This window comes from Chenopodium album, chromosome 1 (assembly GCF_948465745.1).
Source record: "Chenopodium album chromosome 1, dcCheAlbu1.1, whole genome shotgun sequence".
NCBI classification, from domain to species: domain Eukaryota; kingdom Viridiplantae; phylum Streptophyta; class Magnoliopsida; order Caryophyllales; family Amaranthaceae; genus Chenopodium; species Chenopodium album.
Window position 1 is genome coordinate 68,039,093 of NC_137834.1, and position 12,811 is coordinate 68,051,903.

The 12,811-nt window shown below is 38.0% G+C and overlaps 1 non-coding gene across 1 annotated transcript; it reads right to left on the reverse strand.

Moving 5' to 3' along the window:
• Positions 1-2,855: 2,855 nt before the first annotated feature.
• On the reverse strand, positions 2,856-2,962 carry LOC145565097 (small nucleolar RNA R71). Its single transcript, XR_014094966.1, has one exon. It is a non-coding gene; the product is annotated as a small nucleolar RNA R71 (small nucleolar RNA).
• Positions 2,963-12,811: the final 9,849 nt, after the last annotated feature.

The window sequence follows — 12,811 nt, forward strand, 5'->3', positions numbered from 1 at the left end:
CGGAGAGCGAAATCATTAGTTCTCTATGCTTAGCTTAGGTTTGTCTCTTTCAACCATGAGCATCTCGGAACGTGTATTCCCTTATTTAATTAAGAAAGGTGAGCATTCTTTGGTGCATGTCTCTATGTTTTGAGTCCAAATGGAGCATTTTCTATCTAAAAGCTTGTTTGGTTTTCTTAAGCCTTGTCATGTCATGTTGGTCGTGGTTGTGCTTGCCTTTTTGTTTTTGCTTTTCTTTTTCTTTTTGTTTTCCCTTGGTTTTGTCTAGAGTTGTGGGTTAAACTCTTAGGACACCCTCACGAGAGCTCACTCGTCCTCTAGGGCGATCTAGGGGTTTAAAGGGCTTGTCATTAGTTGCTAAAAGTGACCGTGATTCCTACGAAAGTGAGTTAGTGTACATTCTTGTCTCCTTAAGTGTTCTAGCTTTGCTTGAATAAATCATTCTCCTTCTCCCGTGTTTCATGTTAATTTGCTCGAGGACGAGCAAAAGGTTAGCTTGGGGGAGTTTGATAAGTGACTTTTATGTCACTTTTAGGGTGTTTATTGAGTCGTTTTCCGGCTTATTTTCCAATAATTTAACCCTTTTTATCCTTTATTTCTTTTATTTTCTTATTTTCCTTATTCGTTCTCTATTTTGAGTATTTTTGCTTTTTTTATTAGTTTTTATTTTATTTTTGTAGTTTTAGTTAATAATTTCCCGCTTCTCTCGTTTTATTTATTTTCTTTTAGTTTCTAGTTTGTTTCATTTTATTTTATTTTATTTCATTTTATTTTATTATTTCTTTTGTTTTAGCATTTTATTTAACTTTATTTTTCTTGTTTTATTTTATTTTATTTTAGTCTTTGTCCCGATTTCCCCTCATGTTTGGTTTTGTTTGTAGGAACGTTCGGGTCGAGACTTGGTTATAATCAAAGTCATGTTCGGCAGTCCAAGGTCAAATGTTCTAACGAGCAAAGTCAAACTCCCTCACTCCCTTGCCAAATTGCAAAGCTGATGCCCCTTTTTGTTGCCATATTATCATACACCACACAACCACCTAACCTACACCACAGCCCAACTCCACCTCTTCACATCTCTCACCTCCCCTGCTTTCACCACGCAAACCACCAGCCAACAACACCCTGCTGCTTCAACCACCTCCACCCAATTACAACAACAGCAACGCAACTAACACCACAAACACCACGCACCGCAGCCTCCGTCAGCCACCAAAACCACAACAATAATTGCAGCCCACAATTCACCCAACACCGAAACCACTCATAGTCACCACAAGTCCGAGCAGCTGCGACATCAACAACACCTTCGCGCACCACCTTCAGCCACTCAAACCGAGCACCAACTGCAACCAATACACCACCAAACCTCCTCCAATCACCACCACCCAGAACCATGGTCAGCCACCAATTAAAGCCGCCATACACATCAGCAGCGCCTCCAATCAGAGCCACCGCAGCCCAGCCGCAAGCTCCAAATCAGCCCCAATTTTCATACCCTTTAGAGCGGGCGCTCTAAGGTTCGAATCGGCCGCTCCGTTGTGGGTCTTATCTTTGTCAATTCTCACGTGATTTGCACGTTAATGGAGGTGTTCATTAATATCGAACGGTCTGATTTCAAGTTTATTGATTGATGATGATGATGAGCGGTGATGATTGAAGATGAAAATGGTTGGTGATAATTGATGAAGAGGATCAAACGGTGGTGATGATGATTCAAGAGCAGCCAAATTGATATAGAAGAAGATGAGGAGGCTGACGGTTTGGGGGGAAAAAATGGGGTTTTATTTTCTTTATTTATTTCTTTTTCTATTTTTCCTTTTCTTTTCTTTATTTTATTTTCTTTTCTTTTGGTTCTCTTTTCTTTTTCTTTTATTTAGCTAAGTAAAAATACCCATTTTTGGGGGAATTAAAAGGAGGCTCTTTTATTTTATTTTTCTTAGTTAGTTTAGGAGAGCTTCTCTCTCTTAGGGTTAGATTAGATAGTTTTTAGAGAGATAAAGTAGAATATTGCTCAATTTTCTTCCAAGTAATCAATTTTGGTCAAGTTTAATTTCCAATCAAGCAATTCCTTCAAGTTTTCATCTTTCATTAAAAATAAAATAAAATAAAATAAAATAAAATAAAATAAAAAATTTCAACAAAATTATCCTTTCCTTGACTTTTGCTTAGCGAATTTAGTGTTTAGCTCGCATGCTTCCTTTTGGGTTCGACCCTTTACTTACCCCTATACTCGTATTAGGGTAGTTTAGGTTTTATAAATTGTTAATTTGATTAGGGTTAGTAGACTAACGATACGACACTATCTAATCCCGATCAAATTTTGGCGCCGTTGCCGGGGAAGCGGCTTGTTTAGCATTTATTTTTGCTATTGTTAGAGTCATTTTATTTGCTTTCTTTTTATTATTTTGCCTTTTTTTTAATCCTACTTGTCATTGCTAATCGTGTGCTTAGCTTTGTTGTATTCAAAGAGAGATATGGCAAGACAAGAGGATGACCTTCTTTTTAGGGAGTTTGGAAATCCGGAAGTCTATGAGCTCACGAGTGGTATACTTCTCCCAACCACCGAGTCTAATTTCACAATCCATCCACAATATGCTAGGATGGTACAAGTTGAGCAATTTTCCGGAAGTGCAAGTGAAGACCCCATTGAGCATTTGGACCGATTCCTTGAGTTGTGTGCAATGATGCAAACAAATGAAGTGAGCCAAGATTACATTCGTATGCATTTCTTTCGGCAATCTCTCACCGGAAGAGCAAAGAAATGGCTCAAGCTTTTGAAACCCAACTCTCTCACCACATGGAAAGATGTTGCGAAGGCCTTTCTCAAGAGGTTCATTTCCGATGAGCAAACCGCAAAAATGAGGAGGAAGATAGCTTCTTTTGAGCAAGAACCGGATGAAACTCTTGGGGAAGCATGGGAAAGGTTTAAGGATATGATTAGAGCATGTTCTAACCATGGATTCAACCATAATTTGCTCATGAGATTCTTTTATGATGGCTTAGAGCCAATTTCAAGAACCAATCTAGATGCGGGTGCCGGTGGCCAATTGATTAAGATCCCTCAAAGCCAAGTTGAAGCTATAATTGAAGAGGTGGCTACTAGCTATTCTTGGGGAGGTCAAAGAAGGTCCCAAGGAAAGCAAGGTGATCTTTATGAGTTGGAGAAAGTCGGTCAACTTAAGCACATAGTTGAACTCTTGAATGAAGGTATTTCCAAGTTGAACTCAAGTGTAGGTTTGGGTTCAAAACTGTCACAAATCATTGATTTCTCATGTGCTTGTTGTGGTGGGAAGGATCATGATGCATCGTATTGTAGAGAGTTCAATCCCAAGCAAGGTGAGGCTTTGACTTTGAGGGAAGGAGAGTTTGTAACCCAAGCTCATTCTCAAAACTTCAACAACCTCCAAAAAAAGAAAACTCCTACCTCCAAGATGAACCTCTTTTCAATCCTCTAACCGAAAATTTTTCTTACCCTTCCATCCAAATGGGGAACTTTCAAGGTCAACATCATGACCAAAATCCTCAAGCGTATGAAGAACAATCCCCACCCGACCACACACAAACCCAAATTCTTCAACAACATCAAATTCTCACTCAACAATTCCAAGAGATCAAATCTCACAATGAAGTTGTTGACTCCCAACTAGCCAACATTTCTTCTCTCCATTTAACCGCAAAACTCCCCTTACAATCATCTACTAACCCTTCATATGCTTATCATCTCGAAACTTGCAAGGAGGATGAAAGTAAGGAAGACAAGGTTGTGGAGGATGTGGTTGAGAAGAAGGTTCAAGAACAAAATGAGGAGGCATTAGATTTTAGTGAACCAAACAAGTTTGAAGGCCCGGTTCCCTTCCCTTGTAGGCTAGTTGAGAATGTTGTTTTAAAGAGCCCTATGGCGGTGAGCGTATGTAGAGTTGATGTGGTCGATGGTGTGATGGATAATGAGAGCTTACCTCCATGTGATGGTAAGGTGACAATGAGGTATGATGACTTTCTTGAAGTTCTTGCTTGGTTTGAAGGCTCTCTTGAGGAAGGTGAGGTTTCCCTTCCTAATATCGAGGATTCCAAGCTTCATCGCCCTTTTAGAAGAAACGACAAGAAGAAGAGAAAAAGAAAAGATGAGCCACCATTGGCTCTTGATTTATTCCCTCCTTTCCCTTGTGGTGATTTGAGACCTCAAGGAATGCTAGTTCTCAAGCTTGGGGGTATCTATGATTCAATCCTCAAGTTGATGAGGGTGATGTTCTTTATTCCACCTTGAAGGAGGTGAAGGGTCAAGCTAGAGACCATAAACAAGCGCTTCCCGGGAGGCAACCCGGAGGATTTCTACCCCTTTTTCTCCCCCTCCTTTCTTTTTCTTTTTTGTTTTCTTTCTTTGTTTTCTTTTAATGTTTTCTTTTATGTCTTGTCTTGCCTTGTAGGTTGCATTTTGGAAGCTTGGAGCGGAGTGACATTTGGTGAACTCGATTTTATGCTCCATTATTCTTTTAAGCCAACCTCTCGGTGAGACCTTTCTTGTTTTCACTCTTTTAATTTTTCTTTGAGTGCTTAGTTTAAGGTTAGTTTAGGAAGAAGTTGAATGGTTCGAGGGTGTTTGCATTGGTTCTAAGGAACCTGGGATCGTTGATGTTGTTATCAACGGTCATTTGTATGACGATTGGGATTTACTTGAATTACATGCCTCATTTGTGAACCTTTTTATTTCTTCCTCTTGTTTTTGTGTTGTTTTTTTTCCCTTTTGTGTGACAAACATGACTATGACAAGTTGCAATGATTTTGATTTAGAATTGCTCATTCATTTGGATTTGTGTGCCTTTCATGATAATGTGTCTTTGAATGCTTATCTTCCTAGTTGATGAGGGTTTACACGGTTTGAGAGTGCTTAGGGTTGAATTAGACACATTGTAAGCTAAGGTAGCCCGGTTTAGAACTTTTGAGGACGTTTGAACCCCTAGTTCACGGGAAAGTGGTAAGATGGTGTTGCTCTCTATGGTGAATAGGATTCCCTTGGTTGGTATTTGCTTATTTCTTATCCCGTGTGAGTGTCATTTGTTCTAGCCTTCATCATTCTTGTGAGCAGCATTTAGGATCCTTAACTATGCATAACTTAATCCTTGTGTTGTTCTCTAGCTCCCAAGATCGTGACCAAGCAACTCTAGGGGAGGAAAAGGGCACCATTTTTCTCTTTTTTCTTTATCTTCTTTTTGTTTTGTTACTTATTTTGTTCTTATTTTGCATTTGCTCCTCTTGCCAACCCTTTGAGCCTATTCCCTTTCTTGATTATGAGCCACATTACAAACCTTATGACCTTTCGTTTCCCTAACCCTTAGTTTGTGAAGCATTTCGGTTTAAGAGTTTGTTTTGTGTTGTAATAAATTGAGAAAGTATTATGCTTTTTGTACCAAGCAAGAAAAGTAAATTGTATATATTATGTGAAATAAAGCAAATGTTAAGAAAAAGCCGTCTAAAGTTAAAAAAGGCAAGGACAACAAATAAAATATATAAAAAAAAAAATTTAAAATTAGTTTGGTTTCGTTTTCTTCCCTAGTTTAAGCATTGAGGACAATGCTTTGTTCAAGCTTGGGGGGGAGCGTTACTTCGTTTTTGTTTTTATTGAGTGTCGGTGTCAAATAAGCTTGGGGGAGATGGCATTATTGGTATTTTTGTTTGATGTTTGGTGATTTCTTGAGTTTGTTTTTGAGGTTTGATCACCCTTTTGCTTCACTTAGGAAATATCACCAAAATTTTCAAATTTTTGCCCCGCCTTGACCCCTAGCCTTACGTTACAACCCTAGTAAAGACCCTTTGACTTTAGAGGGGTGAGGTCAATGACCGGTGGAGGGAGATAGATTTCAACCCTATGGAGAGAGTATGCATAGTTGAGATGTCGGGATGACCTTATGATTCCACATAAAAATTTCTTTTTCCGGTTCCCTCGAGGAATCATGAGGAGCTAACTAAGGGATGATTTGAAGCTAGTGGAGAGAACGTGGACCGTCTTGGATGGGGCTAGGGCGGAGAGCGAAATCATTAGTTCTCTATGCTTAGCTTAGGTTTGTCTCTTTCAACCATGAGCATCTCGGAACGTGTATTCCCTTATTTAATTAAGAAAGGTGAGCATTCTTTGGTGCATGTCTCTATGTTTTGAGTCCAAATGGAGCATTTTCTATCTAAAAGCTTGTTTGGTTTTCTTAAGCCTTGTCATGTCATGTTGGTCGTGGTTGTGCTTGCCTTTTTGTTTTTGCTTTTCTTTTTCTTTTTGTTTTCCCTTGGTTTTGTCTAGAGTTGTGGGTTAAACTCTTAGGACACCCTCACGAGAGCTCACTCGTCCTCTAGGGCGATCTAGGGGTTTAAAGGGCTTGTCATTAGTTGCTAAAAGTGACCGTGATTCCTACGAAAGTGAGTTAGTGTACATTCTTGTCTCCTTAAGTGTTCTAGCTTTGCTTGAATAAATCATTCTCCTTCTCCCGTGTTTCATGTTAATTTGCTCGAGGACGAGCAAAAGGTTAGCTTGGGGGAGTTTGATAAGTGACTTTTATGTCACTTTTAGGGTGTTTATTGAGTCGTTTTCCGGCTTATTTTCCAATAATTTAACCCTTTTTATCCTTTATTTCTTTTATTTTCTTATTTTCCTTATTCGTTCTCTATTTTGAGTATTTTTGCTTTTTTTATTAGTTTTTATTTTATTTTTGTAGTTTTAGTTAATAATTTCCCGCTTCTCTCGTTTTATTTATTTTCTTTTAGTTTCTAGTTTGTTTCATTTTATTTTATTTTATTTCATTTTATTTTATTATTTCTTTTGTTTTAGCATTTTATTTAACTTTATTTTTCTTGTTTTATTTTATTTTATTTTAGTCTTTGTCCCGATTTCCCCTCATGTTTGGTTTTGTTTGTAGGAACGTTCGGGTCGAGACTTGGTTATAATCAAAGTCATGTTCGGCAGTCCAAGGTCAAATGTTCTAACGAGCAAAGTCAAACTCCCTCACTCCCTTGCCAAATTGCAAAGCTGATGCCCCTTTTTGTTGCCATATTATCATACACCACACAACCACCTAACCTACACCACAGCCCAACTCCACCTCTTCACATCTCTCACCTCCCCTGCTTTCACCACGCAAACCACCAGCCAACAACACCCTGCTGCTTCAACCACCTCCACCCAATTACAACAACAGCAACGCAACTAACACCACAAACACCACGCACCGCAGCCTCCGTCAGCCACCAAAACCACAACAATAATTGCAGCCCACAATTCACCCAACACCGAAACCACTCATAGTCACCACAAGTCCGAGCAGCTGCGACATCAACAACACCTTCGCGCACCACCTTCAGCCACTCAAACCGAGCACCAACTGCAACCAATACACCACCAAACCTCCTCCAATCACCACCACCCAGAACCATGGTCAGCCACCAATTAAAGCCGCCATACACATCAGCAGCGCCTCCAATCAGAGCCACCGCAGCCCAGCCGCAAGCTCCAAATCAGCCCCAATTTTCATACCCTTTAGAGCGGGCGCTCTAAGGTTCGAATCGGCCGCTCCGTTGTGGGTCTTATCTTTGTCAATTCTCACGTGATTTGCACGTTAATGGAGGTGTTCATTAATATCGAACGGTCTGATTTCAAGTTTATTGATTGATGATGATGATGAGCGGTGATGATTGAAGATGAAAATGGTTGGTGATAATTGATGAAGAGGATCAAACGGTGGTGATGATGATTCAAGAGCAGCCAAATTGATATAGAAGAAGATGAGGAGGCTGACGGTTTGGGGGGAAAAAATGGGGTTTTATTTTCTTTATTTATTTCTTTTTCTATTTTTCCTTTTCTTTTCTTTATTTTATTTTCTTTTCTTTTGGTTCTCTTTTCTTTTTCTTTTATTTAGCTAAGTAAAAATACCCATTTTTGGGGGAATTAAAAGGAGGCTCTTTTATTTTATTTTTCTTACTTAGTTTAGGAGAGTTTCTCTCTCTTAGGGTTAGATTAGATAGTTTTTAGAGAGATAAAGTAGATTATTGCTCAATTTTCTTCCAAGTAATCAATTTTGGTCAAGTTTAATTTCCAATCAAGCAATTCCTTCAAGTTTTCATCTTTCATTAAAAAAAAAATAAATAAAATAAAATAAAATAAAATAAAATAAAATAAAAAATTTCAACAAAATTATCCTTTCCTTGACTTTTGCTTAGCGAATTTAGTGTTTAGCTTGCATGCTTCCTTTTGGGTTCGACCCTTTACTTACCCCTATACTCGTATTAGGGTAGTTTAGGTTTTATAAATTGTTAATTTGATTAGGGTTAGTAGACTAACGACACTATCTAATCCCGATCAGACATAAAAGAGTATAGAAAGAGGTACGAGGCATCAAAGTAAGTACTTTAATGGTTTTTAATTGATATTATGATATAGAAATCATGTTTACATTGTTATTATGATATTCCTAGTATCATGTCTAGGGTAATTTTAATATTAAATATGATTGTTACGATGCTTCCTATGTTCTTCCTAATATTTATGATTGTTAGTATCATGTTAGGGTTAAAGATTTGATTTTTATTGCTTAGTGACATGATAGGGTTTGTTATTAATCTTGTTAGTATCATGCCTAGGATTTTGCTATTTTTATTACGCTTTAATATTAACATGAACATGATTATGATTATAATTGTTATAATTTATGATGATTATTATTATTATTATTATTATTATTATTATTATTGTTATTATTATTATTATTATTATTATTATTATTATTATTATTATTATCTCAAAAACAAAAAGTCATACAACCTACAATAAATTAGTGGGAAGCCGAGATACAATCTGGGCCCCCACTCCCCTAGCTATAGCAAAGCCTACCCTAGTAAAAATATGAGCCGCAGCACGAGCTCCAATGTCTTGCGTCGTCGAGAACCTCTGAATTCGCTTAAGCAACGCAATAGCCTCCTTCTCTAATTCACCAAACGAAGAAAAGGAGAAGGGAATGAACCCATATCCAATCGCCTGACAACGAGCCTCATACTTATCCCGCTTCCGCTGAGCTGCATCAGCCACAACCCGTCCAGGAATAAAGTCAGATAACCTTGACTGTGTCAAAGGAGAAGATCCTGTCAAATCAACACAGACATCGCGACCACGATCCCAAGAATAAAGTAACACATCAGCAGGTCTGAGGGCATCACCGTTCCCTCCAGACAACCCAATATCAACCTCTTTCCTTGCTGAAATCCCAGAACGATAGCAAACATCAACTAGGGTATCCCGAACAACATTATGTCTATGTTTAATACCCACGATACCAGCACACGACACCGCGTGATCGCCAAAAATATCCCCTGGAAAAACCCTTGAACAAGCAGAGCACGGTGTCGAGGCAGAGAACAACGGAACACCCAATCGGTAGCATAATACACATCGATAAGTCTTTGCATTCATTATCTGACCCAATCCTGAAATAGGAACGGCCCGAAGCCAAGCAGACGTGTGATCTCCCTGCTGAGATTTCCACAATGCTGATAGACGAGGGGATAATGAAAAGGTGGATTCTGCAGATTCGGTAACCTTTGTGAAATATATATCTGCCAATTTCTTCATAAGTTTTGGGGCAGCGACCTCACTAGGATTACTTAAAAAATCAGACTCCACCACGCCATTAAACAAACCCAAGGCGTCTTCAAAAGCTCGACCATGACCAACAATGTCAGCATGTCGAAGAAGCTTTGTTTGCAACCCAGTAGACTGCAACCGAGAAGCAAGAAAAGCATAATGCCGAACATCACCTGCAGAATAAACACCAAGCCCTCCAAACGCAAATGGTAAAGTGGCAAGCCGCCACTGCCAATCGCCAAACCCAGGTCCTGAAGCAGTAACAATACGCTCCAAAGAAGATCGAAGAGCCTCGTCAAAAGTGCGCTGAGCCGCCTCAAAAGTACTAGGGGGACAAGTACGCAACGCAAAGTAGAGTTTAGAAACTCCGGTACAAGCCCTAAGTAACAATAGCTCACACTGAGGATCATCCAGCGTAGCAACCTTATCCATAAGCGCAATGGTCTTGGTCACCCTATGCATCACAAGCTCACTACTAAAACCAGAATCAGAACTAGCAGGACCACCAAGCAACTTAACACCACGCGAAGGTCGAGCAATGTTAGGTGGAAAGACACCCAAAAGTCTGCTTCGGGGGTCTTCTGTAGGCCAGAAAACTTCAGTTTTGTCCACGTTAAGATGTAACCCAAAAAGAGGCCCTTCCTCCATAATCAGCTGCAAAATTTTCCCCACCACCAACGTGTCACCAATAATAGTGCCATCATCTAAATACCAAGCCTGAAGACATACATCAAAAGTATCTCTGATTTTACACACCAAGGGTTGTAAAACCAAAGCAAAAAGCAGAGGACCAAGGGGATCACCCTGCTGCACCCCCTGAGACGACCATAAGGTGTGGTCCCCATAATACAATCTAGCTGGATTAGAGTAGCAGAATTCAACCCACCGCGAAATACCCGGACAACGACGACGGACCTCACGTAACATGACCGCACGATCAACTAGATTGAAGGCATTACGAAAATCCACCAACAACATTGAAAGACCAACATCAGATCCACGAACCTCAAGTAATCGATTCACAGCATGAAGAATGGCCTCACCGCCTGAAGAAACCCCAACGCCAAATTGAAGACCATCAAAGTAACTTCCCAAAGACTGCCCAACCATAACAGCACCGACTTTCGAAACCAGACGCCGCCAAACGGTACCCACAGCTATAGGACGAATTCCACCACCGGGCTTGACAAGGGGTGTGAGAGGAGCACTATTATTATTATTATTATTATTATTATTATTATTATTATTATTATTATTATTATTATTATTATTATTATTATTTTGATGATGATTATTTTATTTATGATTATTATTATTATTATGATTATTATTGTTGCTTGATATATATTATATTTTATTTTGTTATTGCTTGATCACACCTTTTATGCATGTTTAAAGGGAATTGGTACTTGTAATCACGCTTAATAAGATATTTAATAATCTTGTTAGGGTTAATTTGATTATAATTCAAGTGATCGTCAATAATAGTTTTATTTGTGCATTAATATTCAACCAACATAGACAAACAGATTTAGGGTTAATCCTATTGATTGCATGTTGTAGGGAATAATTTCAAGCCTTAATCCCACTAGCTTGAACCCCACTGTGATCATACACTAAAGTACGGTGGCGTCCAAAAGGGAAGAAGATAGAGCAAAAGAGTCGCCAACAAGTTTTTTAGGAACTTGTAAACCGTTCATATGATGAAGGTTACACCCCTTAACGATCCAAGAGATCGTCAACTCCATAAGGTCATGAACCAAATAAGGGTTCGGGGATGAAGGTACAAATCCAACCTAAAAGAGATTGAACCTGCCCTAATAATAGGCCTCTACTTTATTCTGATCGTATTCATGTGCGCTTTTTGATTAACATACAATCAATAGGCTTAGCCCTAAACCTGTTTATCTATGTTGGTTGAATATTAATGCACAAACAAATCTTTTATTGGCGATCACTTGAAATTATAATCACATTAACCCTAAATAAGATTAATAATTATCTTATTAAGCGTGATTACAAATACCAATTCCCTTTAAACATGCATAAAAGGCGTGATCAAGCAATAACAAAAAATATCAAGCAACATGATAAATAATAAATATCATCATCATAAAAATAAATTATAATTGAAATAATCATGATAATAATCATAAAATAAAATAATCATCATATTAATAATAATATTCATAATATTCATAATATTCATAAGTTATAACAATTATAATCATAATCATGTTCATGTTAATATTAAAGCATAATAAAAATAGCAAGATCCTAGGCATGATACTAACAAGATTAATAACAAACCCTAGCATGTCACTAAGCAATCAAGATCAAATCTTTAACCCTAACATGATACTAACAATCATAAACATTAGGAAGAACATAGGAAGCATCATAACAATCATATTTAATATTAAAATTACCCTAGACATGATACTAGGAATATCATAATAACAATATAAACATGATTTCTACATCATAAATCAATAAAATCAATAAAGTACATACTTTGATGCCTCGTACCTCTTTCTAATAACAAAATACACACGTTAGTAACTTCAAGGAAAATAATAAACAAACAATTAAATTAAATAAGGGAAATAGAGATTTGGGACCAAACCCTCAGAAATTAAAACCTTTAACGTCTAGGGCGAAGGAAACTTCAAATACGGCTAGGTGTTTTTAGATCTTGTGAATGCGGAATTTTGTATATGAAAACAAAGTTTAGAAGAAAGAAAGAAAGAGAGAGATGAATGAATTAAAGAATGCTAATGAAAACTTGTGAATGAGGAAAATTGGTGAATTAGTGAATCTTGATGATTGAAAACGGAGTTTTTAATACGATATTTATAGAAAAAATCAGCCAAAAAGATAAATTAAACAAAACAGAGTCTGACGCACAGAAAACAGAGCTGGCGCCACCCTTGGCTAACTGACGCTAGGCCTGGTTCCAGGCGCCAAGACCTGGGGTCAGACGCCAAGCTTAAATTTAACGCGTTTTCGAAAATCAGATAAGTTTGCCGTACTGGAGGATAAAATCATATAATTTCCTCGAAAATGCTATTTGATTTTAATTAAAACTCTGAAAAGTCAACAAAAGTCAATTTATCAATGCTAATTGAATTAGGAATGAAAAGAACCTTCTAGAAGAATCTAGAAGACCAAAACCATTCCTAATTGCATTAGGAATGA